The sequence below is a fragment of the Crinia signifera genome, chromosome 5 (genome assembly GCF_055691185.1).
Source record: "Crinia signifera chromosome 5, ASM5569118v1, whole genome shotgun sequence".
NCBI classification, from domain to species: domain Eukaryota; kingdom Metazoa; phylum Chordata; class Amphibia; order Anura; family Myobatrachidae; genus Crinia; species Crinia signifera.
The window spans coordinates 108,599,601-108,613,985 of NC_139221.1; the positions used below are offsets into that span (position 1 = coordinate 108,599,601).

At 43.0% G+C, this 14,385-nt stretch overlaps 1 protein-coding gene across 2 annotated transcripts in view; it reads left to right on the forward strand.

The window, feature by feature from the left end:
* DCDC2 (doublecortin domain containing 2) overlaps positions 1-14,385 on the forward strand; it is a 208,246-nt gene that overhangs the window by 179,799 nt on the left and 14,062 nt on the right. The gene's annotated exons all lie outside the window — the stretch shown is intronic.

Consider the following 14,385-nt stretch of genomic DNA (forward strand, 5'->3'; position numbering starts at 1 on the left):
TTGCTAGCGTTAAAATGATAGTTAAAAATGGTATGTATTCGTCTCTCGGAGAGGGTATCTCCCAGTTTTGGAAATTGAGACATAGGCATGCTAGTGGGTCAGGTCTTAGAGATAATCCCAAAACCGAGCTGCTGAAGTGGAGGGTTTTCCGCCAAAATTTCAAGATCTTAGAGCAAGACCACATGCAGTGAAGAAATTTTGCATTGCTCATTCGACACTTACAACAGTTGCCCGTAGCTCCCGGTGCCATGTGTTTGCTTTGGGCGGGGGTGATGTACAATCGGTGAATAGTTTTGAAATGCACCTCTTGTAGGTATGAGAAATGTAGAATTTTAAGAGAGTTTGAGTAAGAGGAAAATAGAATTTCTGGAGAGGTCACATCAGTGATATTTGATTTCCAGGTTTGCGCCAAGGCTTCGAGAGGGTTATCTGGTGTTTTGGCAAGCATCATGTCATAGAGGGAGGAGGTTTTGAATCTCGAATGGTCTAGTGTCCTGAATATATGGCTTAATGGGTCAGTAAGCGAGACATTTAGAATCTGTGGGGAGATGGAAGCCACATAGTGTCTTGTTTGGAGATACATAAAAAATTGTGTCATATTTGGCTTGTAAGGTTTGAAAGGAAATTAGTGTTCCGCCTGGATCAAAAAGTTTTGTGGCAAGGTCTAGACCTTTTTGGCGCCATGTTTTGTACAGAGGATTATAGATCGAGGGTGGAAAGTTGGGGTTCCCCCAAATTGGGATGTAGGAAGATATCAAGGGATTTCTGTGTAGTTTTTTATTTAGGAGTAGCCAAGCATTTTATGTACCTTTGAAGAGGACATGGTTCTGGATGTGTTGCGGTATCTTGGCTATGGGGGAGTGGATTAGGGCGCTTGGTGAATAGGGATAGAAGATATTTTCATCTAGTTCCAAGTCTACATATGTGGAGTTGTTGGTCAGCCAGTCCGATATATACCGGAAGTGGACAGAACAGGAGTATAGGAAGAAGTTAGGGATTTTGAGTCCTCCTTGTGGTTTAGGACGCATTAGTTTAGGAAGGGACATCCGGGGTCTTTTTCCCACCCAGAGGAATTTAGACATAATTTTTTCTAGTTTTTGTATATCCGGTGTTGGAAGAATGCAAGGTATCATCTGTAGCCTGTAAAATATTTTTAGGAATATGATGTTTTTGAGTACTGCTGCTCTTCCTAGAAGAGATATCGGGAGTTTGGTCCAGGTCTCTAGCTGGTCTGAAATTTTATTTATCAGCGGTGTAAAATTCGCCTTGTACATTGAGTAAGGGTGTTTTGTGATAGTTACACCTAGATACTTGATATTATCAGGTTGGGTATTGAATTGCGTGACTGTGGGGTGAGTAGCTAAGTCGGGCGGCAGTGGGGTAAGTGGTAGAAGTTCTGTTTTGCTTATATTGATTTTATATCCTAAGATAGGCCCAAAGGAGTTTATTAAGTTCATTATGGTCGGGATAGATGTCAGGGGGTTCGACACGAACAGTAATAGGTCATCTGCGAGTAATGCTAGTTTTAATTCCTCTTTGTGTATGGTTATGCCAGTATATTGTTGGGAGGATCGTAATGCGATGGTGAGGGGTTCAATAGCTAAAGCAAAGAGAAGGGGGGAAAGTGGGCAGCCCTGCCTTGTTCCTCTTTGAATGGGAAATGGGGGAGAGAGGAAGCCGTTACATGCAATTTGGGACGTAGGGTTGGTGTACAGGGTCTGAAGGAAGGAAATATATTTGGGAGGGATGCCAAAGTTTGACATGGTGCGGAAGAGGTGAGTCCACCGCACCATGTCAAAGGCTTTCTCCGCATCAATGGCCAGGATCATTTTGGGTGATTGTGGTTGTGTCTGGGCGATAGTTTTGTGTGACAGCTAACACTTTCCGTACATTTCTAATTGAGTGTCTCCCAGTAATGAAGCCTGTCTGATCTCTATGGATTATATGTGGCAGTAGTGGGTTCAGTCTGTCAGCTAAGATCTTTGTCAACAGCTTGTAGTCACAATTCAGTAAAGAAATAGGGCGATAAGATCCTGGGAGTGTCAGATCACGTCCTGATTTCGGGATTAATTTGATAATCGCCGAATTAAAATAGGGGGGCAAAGTGTTGTTGGCCAGGATATGGTTAAAAACGGATGTAAGTATGGTGGCTGTCCTGTCGGGGTACATCTTGTAAAAATCTCCCGCAAACCCATCTGGGCCTGGGGCTTTTGCTGTTTTCAACTTTTTTATTGCTCCTAGGACCTCAGGGACTGTGATGGGATTTATTAACGTCTGTGCTTGTTCTGTGGATAATTTTGGAAAATCAAGATTATCCCACATATCTGAGGTGGGGGCTGGGACGGGTTCAGGGTTATTCGTGCTGGTTGGTTTTGTTGTTGGGAATAGATGTCCGTATAGAAGTCTGACATTACCTGTGTGATTTGAGAGTTGGAGTTCGTGAATTCACCTGTGGGGTTTTTTAGGTGGTGTACTAGCATTGGGGGGCGGGTGGAGTTTAGAATATTAGTAAGGAGTTTTCCTGTTTTATTGCCCAATTTATGATACTTGTAATTCGAGATGAATTGGGATTTGTCTGACATAGATTGCAGAATATCCTCTACCACTGATTTTGATTGTAAGTAGTTGGATTTGTGAGTGTGTGTAGGGTGTTTTAGATATTTGGCATATGACTCTTCAAGTGAACTCAGGGCCAGAGCGTAGGACTGAGATAGTCGGTTTTTTTGAGTTTTCTCATAAGTCATGATCACACCCCTTAGTACTGATTTCGCTGTCATCCAATATAGAGATGGGTTAGAGGCGAGACATTGCTCATGATTGTTATGGAAGTCATCCCACGCTTTGGTCAAGTGGTCACAGAAGGGTACCGATGTAGTGAGGTGTGAGGGGAATTTCCAGGTCCTGTGCGGGGATATTTCTTTAGAGATCTGCAGAGTGATTTGAACTAATGCATGGTCAGAGATTAATATAGAGTTTATTTTAGCTGCTTTTACTAATGGGAGAAGGTTGAAGGAGATGCAAATATAATCTATACGTGATAGATTGTGGTGCTCTGCAGAGAGGCAGGTATACTCTCTGTCAGTGGGGTGAAGAGCTCTCCACGTATCTAGCAGTTGTAAGGTTTTTAGTATGAACAGGATATTAATTCTAGGTGTGTATCTGTCCTTTTTTTGGGAGGCGGATCTATCTAGTGTAGGATGTGCGGTTAGGTTAAAATCTCTGCATAAAATGAGGGGGGAGGAAACATGGGGAGTAAGTAGGGTGATGATTTTCTTGAAGAAAACCTTGGAATAGACATTTGGGGCGTAGATTGAGCAAATGACATGAGGCTTGCCAGCTATTTTGAGATTTGCTATCAGGAACCTGCCTTCTAAATCTGCATCTACCGATGTGACCTCAATTGGGAGGGATTTAGAGGCTAATATAACTATGCCTCTCGATTTGGAATTAAAAGGAGCCGAGGCTAGGACCCTCCACTTCAGCATCTGGAGCTTCAGAACCTCGGGTGGTAATAGGTGTGTCTCTTGTAAGCAAACTATGTCTAATTTTTGTTTTTGGAGATAAACCAGTACCTTTCTGCGTTTGGCCGGGGAGTGGAACCCTCCGACATTGAGGGTGCCTATTTTGATTTCAGTCATTCGTATCTGGGTGGTTGGGAGTGATGCTCAGCAAGTTGAAGGAGGGTTTTTCCTGGAGTTTCTGATCTTCTGGTACCTGTAGACACAGTGGGGAAGAGAAGGGGAGGAGAAACAGAAAAACACAAGACATAGGGGAAGACATTCGCACAGTAGAAAGTAGTGCGCTCAACGCACTGATTAAGCATAACATTGACATTCCGCAAGCAACATATAAACATAACAAATTGTGTACTGAACCTCAGTACAACTTCAGTGAGAGGTAATCGAACACGGAGCATAGAACCTGAGGGAAGGGAAGGTTAGGTGGGGAGGAGGGGTAAGGGAGGGAAGGGGGGGGTGGTGGGAAGGGGGAATGGGAAGATGGGATTTACTCTGCAGTTTATGAAACTATCTTTAGCATCTTAGGAGGAATTAGTGGATCCAGTAAAGGGAGGGATCTGGTCTAGAAGTAGGGCACTATCCCCTAGGTTGGGATCACTTGTCGGTTATATCAGATGACGCTGCAGCATATTTTTTTTTAAGGAAGTCGACAGCTTCATCTGGTTGTGAGAAGTCGTAGTGGGTGTCTTCCGTGAAGATTCTCAGGCGAGCAGGATACATCAAGGTGAATTTCAGTTTCTTGTTCACAAGCTGAGTGCATACTGAAGAGAAGGCTTTTCTTTGCTTAGATAGTTCAGCCGAGAAATCTTGGAAAATGCGTAGTCTCTTACCCTCCCAAAGAAGGTTTTGGTGTTTCCGGGAGGCTCTCCAGAAGGCGGTCTTGTGAAGGTAATTCAGACATCGGAACAGGACAGGTCTTGGTCTGGGGTCATTGTGCTTTGGAAGGTATCCCAGGCGGTGGGCTCTTTCAACTACGAGGTCTTTACATTCTGCAGTTATACCTAGTAGATCAGGGAGAGTCTTGGTCACAAATTCCATAAGGGCAGGGCCCTTCACCTCTTCTGGTAGTCCTACCAGCCTGATGTTGTTCCTTCTGGAACGGTTTTCCATCTCGTCGAGTTTGTTCCAGATGTGGAAATTTTCTTTCTGGAGCCTGATGACATCTTTTTGTACTACATGAAGGTCATGCGAGATTGATCCTATGGTATTCTCATTAACCGAAACTCTGGTAGTAAGTTGCTGGAGCTGCTGAGATATCTCCTGAACTGCATTGGAAAGTAGTGGGGTCATAGTAGATTTAATGGCTTCAACAATGTCCCTGTAGGTGACAGGTGAATCAGGGTCCCTGCGTACTTGAGGGATACTCGGGTCCTCTTGGGTTGCAGCTGATTTTTTAGAAGCAGGGGAAAGAGGAGAGATACCATCCTCATCTTCTGAAGTCATATTGAACTCAGCCCTGCGTTTCTCATTCCTTGTAGGGGTCTGTTTACGTGTTCCCTCTGGTGGAAGAGATTTCTCCATAGTTATATGACAGATGTCTTCAATGGGTTTGCACTGAATGGTAGTCCTTATGCTGGGGGGGGGGGGGATGGGGGCTGAAGTGAGTCAGCTGCAGGATTTTGCTTTGCTGGGAATTGCAGGTTTAGATATCTGCACTTGGTGAAGAGGAGCGAGGGGGGGAGGGGGTGGGTGGGAATAGCAGGCCAGTGTGGTGGCTGCGCTGGTGTCTGAGGCCCTGAGGGTGCCAGAGAGGTACTGTTTGTGAGAGACTGGCTGGGGGGCACTGTACCTCTGGTGTATTTGTCGTCACTCCGGTGTCTGGACACGCTGACTGGCTGCCCGGGTGGCCGCGGCCTGTTAGCTCAGGTCTGGGCTCTAACAGGTGTCTGGTGAGGGCGATGAGCGTTCAGGGCTCTGGATGTGCGTCTAGCCCACGTTTTAGGAGCCGCTGTGGTGTCTCTGCTAGTGCGCGGGGTGAATGGCGTCTCAGCTTGATGGCGCCGGGCGGCGATGACGTCACCCGATTTTTGGCCGCTCCGTCCGGCGTTAGGAGGGGGTCTCAGGGACCGCAATCGCTTCCAGCGACTCAGCGGGGGTTAGGGAGGTAGGCTGTGTTGTTCGAGGGCTGATGTCTGCCCTCTGCTTGTCCGGTGCGAGGGTTCCGCTCGGAGCTGAGGTGTCAGGCAGCTTCTTCCATGCAGCCGGAAGCGGAACAAAAAGTATACATTTATTAAAACATAACTTACATAAAACAAGTGGCCACAAATATAAAATCTAAGTAAATCAACAAAGAAATAACAAAGTATAAAACCAAAATCAGCAATGGACAATTATCTGCCTTCTAATTTATGCGCTTCCTCTTGCTTGCATGTTTGTTACTTTTAAATGTAGTCTTTTTATTGCTCCCTCCTTGTGTGTTCTCTTGTCTGTTATCCTTGTTTTTCTCCATTTCTCTTGTTTGGTTTCCATTTCTGTATCGTCTCATGTGATTGTCTGCTGTTGTGGATATAAGGACTACAGAAGAATTGGTATGTGGTCACTGGGTAGACAAGGGGGTATATTCAATGCTCTTTGGCGAGCTGCGATGGTGAGCAGTGCTGATAGCTCGACATCACAATGTACAGTCAAAATGTTGACACTCCTATTTTAGTTTATGCTTAACACTATTTGCAGAGTAATCCTAATTGTAACCTGACTGTAACCCTACATGCAGATTAAGTCTATCTCTAATTTCATCTCTAAATTTGAACTCTAAATTTATAAGGTCGATATTCAAACCATGTCAGCATTATGGAAAATGCTGACATAATGACTAAATCACTTTATAATGTATGGTAATAGAATTCTGATCCAAATACAGTTTTCTCTAAGAAGTATTTTGATCTTTTTATTTATTGTACACTTCATACTATTTCCCTTATAAATTACAAGGCACAAACCTCCTGTTATGCAATTTTCTATAAATGTCTTAGATGTGCTTTTTCCTTTTAACCTATTCCTACTTCAGAAGATTGTTTTTACTTTTATACACGATCTGTGAAAAATAAAAACCATAGAATTTGATTCTTTTTTAAGAAGGTGAAAGTATTTCTTTTTTTTTGTTCCACTTAAGGCCTGCTATCATATATGTGTTAGTTTTACCTGTCTTGTGCCTCCTATATAAATATACCTCAGTCTTAGTGAAGTTTATATTTGTTGCTTGAAAAATAGTTTTTCCAAAGATTGTCTGACACATCTTTGGAAAAAACTGAGACTTGCAGAGGAACCAAGGTACTCTTTACTTAGAAGGGCGCCCATCATGGCCATCTCGGGCATAGAATGCACTAAAAAATCGGGTGCGATGCGACCGACGAGATGCCCGAGATTTCCCATAGGGAACAATGTTAAATGTCTCAATTGACCCGATTTTCCTGTTCAATGCCTCAATTGACCCAATTTTTCCATAGGAAACAATGTTAAATGGGCCACAGAGGCCAAATAGGCACCCTGAAGTGAATAATGGCCACCCGAATTGTTAACGCCACCCCATGATCAACGTCAACCCGAAGCGTGGCGAGCGCAGCGAGCCCGCGAGGGGCGGCGGTACGCGTCCTACGACCTTTTCATACCCCCACTATCCACGTCGGCGTGGAGTTGAGAATAGAAAGTGTGGCGAGCGCACCGAGCCACCGAGCCCGAAGCGTGGCGAGCGCACGCGGATACCTTCACAGGTATCCGCGTCCCCTCGCGGGCTTCACAGCTGTCCGCGTACCCTCGCGGGGCTCGCTGCGCTCGCCACGCTTCGGGCTCGGTGGCTCGCTGCGCTCGCCACACTTTCTGTTCTTAACTCCACGCCGACGTGGATAGTGGGGGTATGAAAAGGTCGTAGGACGCGTACCGCTACCCCTCGCGGGCTCGCTGCGCTCGCCACGCTTCGGGTTGACGTTGATCGTGGGGTGGCGTTAACAATTCGGGTGGCCATTATACACTTCAGGGTGCCTATTTGGCCTCTGTGGCCCATTTAACATTGTTTCCTATGGAAAAATCGGGTCAATTGAGGCATTGAACAGGAAAATTGGGTCAATTGAGACATTTAACATTGTTCCCTATGGGAAATCGCGGGCATCTCGTCGGTCGCATCGCACCCGATTTTTTAGTGCATTCAATGCCCGAGATGCCCGAGATTTTTTACTAACGATGCCCACGATCAAAATCGTGGGCGCCGTTCTAAGTAAAGAGTACCGGAACCAAATCTGAAATGTAACGTAGAGCAATGTTCTCGGCAAGTACTGTGTCATGACGTAAATGAGCAAAGTTAGGGTGGAATGTAATGCTGCCCAAATTTGGCGGATTGCTGTCTGAACTGGGAATTTTTCTGAGGGTGCATTCACTTACAAGGAAAAACCATGCCATGTAAGTGATTGCCCCTTTAAAAAAATGTCCGAGTTCGCACAGCATCCCGCACTGCGGCCGAACACGGCCAGCATTACATTTCGCCCTAATTATGGCTATAGAAGCATCTTGTAAGGTTAGGATCATACGTCAATCTAAATGAGGTTAAATGAAAACTACGTTTCATAACAATCCCTTGCTTTAAAATATAAAAGTTTGCATTGTAATGCTGGACTCATTTACATTTTGTAAACTGATGTACAATATACACTATATGGACAAGAGTATTTTTTGCACACCTGTTAATTATTGAATTCAGGTGTTTCAATCAGACCTTTATAAAATCAGGCACCTAGCCATTCAGTCTCCATTTTCACACATTTGTGATACAAAATGGGTCATTCTGAAGTGTTCAGTGCCTTCAAGCCTGGTACTGTGATAGGATACCACCTTTGCAATAAGATGGTTTGTGATATTATTAGAAAGTGGAAGTGTTATGGAACAACAGTAACTCAGCGGAAAACCACGTGAAATCATAAAACAGGATCAACGACTGTGGGTGCCAGTGCTCTGCTGATTCATTAGCTCAAGAGTTCCAAAATTCCAATTGCAATAATGTAAGAACCAAAGCTGTGCAGCAGGAGCTTAATAGATTGGCCATGGCTGAGCAGCTGCATGCAAGCCTCACATCACCAAGTCCAATGGCAAGTGTCGGGTGGAGTTGTGTAAAGTACTCTGACAATGGATTGTGGAGCAAAGGAAATGCTTCTTTGTTTGGCAGTCAGATGTGCAAGTCTGGGTTGGCAGATGCCAGGAGACCATTGCCTGTCTGAAGGTGGAGGATGGATCATTGTGTGTAGTGGTTTTTCATAGCTTGAGCTAAGCTCCTTAGCTCCAATGAAGGACACTCTTAATGCTTTAGCATACCAAGACATTTTGAACACAGCTAATGCCTCCAACTTTGTCCCAAAAGTTTTGGGAAGGTCCTTTTCTATTCCAAATTGACTGTGCCCCAGTGCATAAAGCAAGAATTATAAAGACATGATTTGATGAGCTCATGTGGAAGACCTTGACTGGCCCACACAGGTCCTTGACCTCAACCCCATCAAGTACCTTTGTACTTGATGGGGTACTTAAACTCCAATAAAGATTGCAAGCCGGGCCTTCTCGTCCAGTATCTGACCTCATAAATGTTCTACAGAATGAATGGGCAAATATTCCCACATAATACTTTAAAATCTTGTGGAAAGACTTCCAAGAACTGGAAGCTATTATAGGGGGGTATCCAATCCTGGACTAATTTTTTACCTGGTGTAAAATTGGATTTTTTTGCACCGTTTTTAGGGCAAATTTGACTCGCACTAGTCAATCCCAGTGCCGATTTTTTTGCCTGGGCGAAAAATGAAGCATCAGCAAAATCCATGTGGTTTTGTGGCCATTTTCTCTAATGCCGATTTGCCCAAAAAAAGGGAAAGGACGTGGGTGAAAATGTATTTAAAAATGGGCATAAACGCCCATGAATGAATTCTGATCAGCGAATCATTGCCTATTTTTGGCCTGGCCACAAAGTTCAGCCAGGATTGAATACCCCCCATACAGTTATGCCCAAGTACATCGTGGCTGCGTTGCGCATAAAGTGCACCATGCAAATCGCGCCTGGATCGCACCTGCTCCTTGCGCTATAGTCCCGTTATAGATCGCGTTATAACGTAACGTAATCTTGTAAATGTAACCTGCACTTACACTCATTGACCACCAGATGTCACTTTTCCCAAACAGTACAGCGCATGCGTAAAAATCTCTTCTACAAAACAGTGGCCGCCACGACTTTTCACTACGGATTTTGTCCTTACTTTACGGACAGTTTGTACAGTATTTATTCGCAGAAGCAGCTATGTACGGTCATTTATGTAATTGGTACAGAAGCCATGCTAACCTTTGCTATTGCTGGATGACTACTTAAAACATTATTTGAGGACCTACAGTATCATACTTTACACTACGGATTTTGTCCTTACTTTACGGACAGAGTTATTTTCTTTTATTCGCAGCCGCAGTGACTACTGTATGGTCATGAACTGTATGTGATTGGTGCAGAAGCCATGCTAACCATCTGCCAAAAGTAAAATCACAGGCAATAGTGGCCTAGCGGGTAGAGGCACGGCTTCACTATCTCAGTATCAGTAGTTCGATCCTCAGTTGGTTACATTATATTTTTATTTTTTAAACGTTCTTTTTTTTTTTTTTAAACCAATACAGGTACTGTAGTTACAGTAGTTGGTGCTTATCAAATTCTTTCGGACTTTTCCACAAACAAAAATTCACAATGGCAGGCATCCATGTACACGATAGTTAATACCCATACTGTACATACGGCGCTACAGAGAACGTTTTTTTTCGCAAAATAGATTTAGCTTTTCAGGTAAAACTCCTTGCCTTGAGGACCGTGTTTCGGGATAAAATTCGCTAACCTCTGCTAACGTCACTTTTCACTACGGATCTTGTCCTTAGTTTACGGACAGTTTGTACAGTATTTATTCGCAGAAGCAGCTACGTACGGTCATTTATGTAATTGGTACAGAAGCCATGCTAACCTTTGCTATTGCTGGATGACTACTTAAAACATTATTTGAGGACCTACAGTATCATACTTTACATTACGGATTTTGTCCTTACTTTACGGACAGAGTTATTTTCTTTTATTCGCAGCCGCAGTGACGTACTGGATGGTCATGAACTGTATGTGATTGGTGCAGAAGCCATGCTAACCATCTGCCAGCAGTAAAATCACAGGCAATAGTGGCCTAGCGGGTAGAGGCACGGCTTCACTATCTCAGTATCAGTAGTTCGATCCTCAGTTGGTTACATTATATTTTTATTTTTTAAACGTTCTTTTTTTTTTTTAAACTAATACAGGTACTGTAGTTACAGTAGTTGGTGCTTATCAAATTCTTTCGGACTTTTCCACAAACAAAAATTCACAATGGCAGGCCTCCATGTACAGTTGTACACGATAGTTAATACCCATACTGTACATACTGCGCTACAGAGAACGTTTTTTTTCGCAAAATAAATTTAGCTTTTCAGGTAAAACTCCTTGCCTTGAGGACCGTGTTTCGGAATAAAATTCGCTAACCTTTGCTAACCAGTCACTTTTCACTACGGATCTTGTCCTTAGTTTACGGACAGTTTGTACAGTATTTATTCGCAGAAGCAGCTACGTACGGTCATTTATGTAATTGGTACAGAAGCCATGCTAACCTTTGCTATTGCTGGATGACTACTTAAAACATTATTTGAATGTTCATACACAGTATCATACTTTACATTACGGATTTTGTCCTTACTTTACGGACAGAGTTATTTTCTTTTATTCGCAGCCGCAGTGACGTACTGGATGGTCATGAACTGTATGTGATTGGTGCAGAAGCCATGCTAACCATCTGCCAGCAGTAAAATCACAGGCAATAGTGGCCTAGCGGGTAGAGGCACGGCTTCACTATCTCAGTATCAGTAGTTCGATCCTCAGTTGGTTACATTATATTTTTATTTTTTAAACGTTCTTTTTTTTTTTTTAAACCAATACAGGTACTGTAGTTACAGTAGTTGGTGCTTATCAAATTCTTTCGGACTTTTCCACAAACAAAAATTCACAATGGCAGGCATCCATGTACACGATAGTTAATACCCATACTGTACTGCGCTACAGAGAACGTTTTTTTTCCGCAACAATAGATTTCTCCAAACTCAGACACAGACCGACACCTCAGACAATAAGATGTTGATTGCAGTCATATGTTAATTACAGTCTGCCTTTTTGTTTCGCTGGTAATTGTACATAATTCAAATGCACCTATCAGCTTCATGAAGGATTTCCTTTGTCTCTGCCAGCATAAATTCAGCTACAGATATTAAAATTGTCAAACAATCCAGTTTGTTTTTCTGCATCTAAACCGTGTAGAATTGCTACGGATCGTCTCTTCATCTCTTGCCTGTATACAAGCACGAGATTGTACCTGTACACCTGGACTATTCATTCTGCTGAATCCAAAGTCAAGTTGTTGCTGCGTTCGTGTTTCTACCAAGTTTTACCATCATACTGCCTTCCTTTCGCAAGAACAGTACTGTACAGTATCATCTCGCTGGAGCAGTAAGTACACTATACAGTAGTACAGTCATTTGTACATTTCACTGATTGCTGCATTACAGTATACAGTAAGCAGCACTACAAAACGGTCCCTGCGCGGAAGCGCTCGGTTCCCACCCTTCCCTGAATGAAGATGTTTCCCTTTTTTCCCTACTGTTCAAATGCACCCGGTGCAGAATACTGTATACAATCGCCTGCTGTGTATACTGTATTCAGATACTGCAGGCTGCCGCTATGGGTATTGTCCGTAAATACTAGAGTCTGTTTCGCAGACTTACTGTATACAGTAGCGAGTAGTGATATCGTGATTTTTGATGTTCAGTGCAGTGCAGTAGAGATAGCGCCATTGAGAATATTGTACAATGTGTTAAAATTGCCTGGTGTGTATGGGCCGCAAATCCCCGACTAGCGATGACAGTACTCTATTAGGGTGGGCTACTGTAGGCTGCTAAATACTAGTTCTCTCCGTAATACCATTGGTGTAATACCGTAAAACACGTATTTGAAAAAAGTCAGAAAGGAGATGATTGGCTGGACGTTTATCTCTCCTTATCACCCTTGGATTGAATCTCTTGTTAAGGCTTAATACTGTACATCTGCCCCAATACTCATAGCGGCAGCCTGCAGTATCTGAATACAGTACACTATACTGTACACAGCAGGCGATTGTATACAGTATTCTGCACCGGGTGCATTTGAACAGTAGGAAAAGAAGGGAAACAGCTTCATTCAGGGAAGGGTGGGAACCGAGCGCTTCCGCGCAGGGACCGTTTTGTAGTGCTGCTTACTGTATACTGTAATGCAGCAATCAGTGAAATGTACAAATGACTGTACTACTGTATAGTGTACTTACTGCTCCAGCGAGAAGATACAGTACTGTACTCTTCTTGCGGAAGGAAGGCAGTATGATGGTAACGCTTGGTAGAACAGGAACACAGCAACAACTTGACTTTGGATTCAGCAGAATGAATAGTCCAGGTGTACAGGTACAATCTCGTGCTTGTACTGTATACAGGCAAGAGATGAAGAGACGATCCGTAGCAATTCTACACGGTTTAGATGCAGAAAAACAAACTGGATTGTTTGACAATTTTAATATCTGTAGCTGAATTTATGCTGGCAGAGACAAAGGAAATCCTTCATGAAGCTGATAGGTGCATTTGAATTATGTACAATTACCAGCGAAAAAAAAATGCAGACTGCAATTAACATATGACTGCAATCAACATCTTATTGTCTGAGGTGTCGGTCTGTGTCTGAGTTTGGAGAAATCTATTGTTGCGAGAAAAAAAACGTTCTCTGTAGCGCAGTACAGTATGGGTATTAACTATCGTGTACATGGATGCCTGCCATTGTGAATTTTTGTTTGTTGAAAAGTCCGAAATAATTTGATACCTGTAAGCACCAACTACTGTAACTACAGTACCTGTATTGGTTTAAAAAAAAAAAGAACGTTTAAAAAATAAAAATATAATGTAACCAACTGAGGATCGAACTACTGATACTGAGATAGTGAAGCCGTGCCTCTACCCGCTAGGCCACTATTGCCTGTGATTTTACTGCTGGCAGATGGTTAGCATGGCTTCTGCACCAATCACATACAGTTCATGACCATACAGTACGTCACTGCGGCTGCGAATAAAATAAAATAACTCTGTCCGTAAAGTAAGGACAAAATCCGTAGTGTAAAGTATGATACTGTAGGTCCTCAAATAATGTTTTAAGTAGTCATCCAGCAATAGCAAAGGTTAGCATGGCTTCTGTACCAATTACATAAATGACCGTACGTAGCTGCTTCTGCGAATAAATACTGTAATGTACAAATACTTTACTCTGTCCGTAAAGTAAGGACAAGATCCGTAGTGAAATGTGGCTGTTTAGTAAAGGTTAGCGAATTTTATCCCGAAACTCGGTCCTCAAGGCAAGGAGTTTTACCTGAAAAGCTACTGTAAATCTATTTTGCGAAAAAAAACGTTCTCTGTAGCGCAGTACTGTATGTACAGTACAGTATGGGTATTAACTATCGTGTACATGGAGGCCTGCCATTGTGAATTTTTGTTTGTGGAAAAGTCCGAAAGAATTTGATACAGTAAGCACCAACTACTGTAACTACAGTACAGTACCTGTATTGGTTTAAAAAAAAAAAAAAGAACGTTTAAAAAATAAAAATATAATGTAACCAACTGAGGATCGAACTACTGATACTGAGATAGTGAAGCCGTGCCTCTACCCGCTAGGCCACTATTGCCTGTGATTTTACTGCTGGCAGATGGTTAGCATGGCTTCTGCACCAATCAAATACAGTTCATGACCATCCAGTACGTCACTGCGGCTGCGAATAAATGAAAA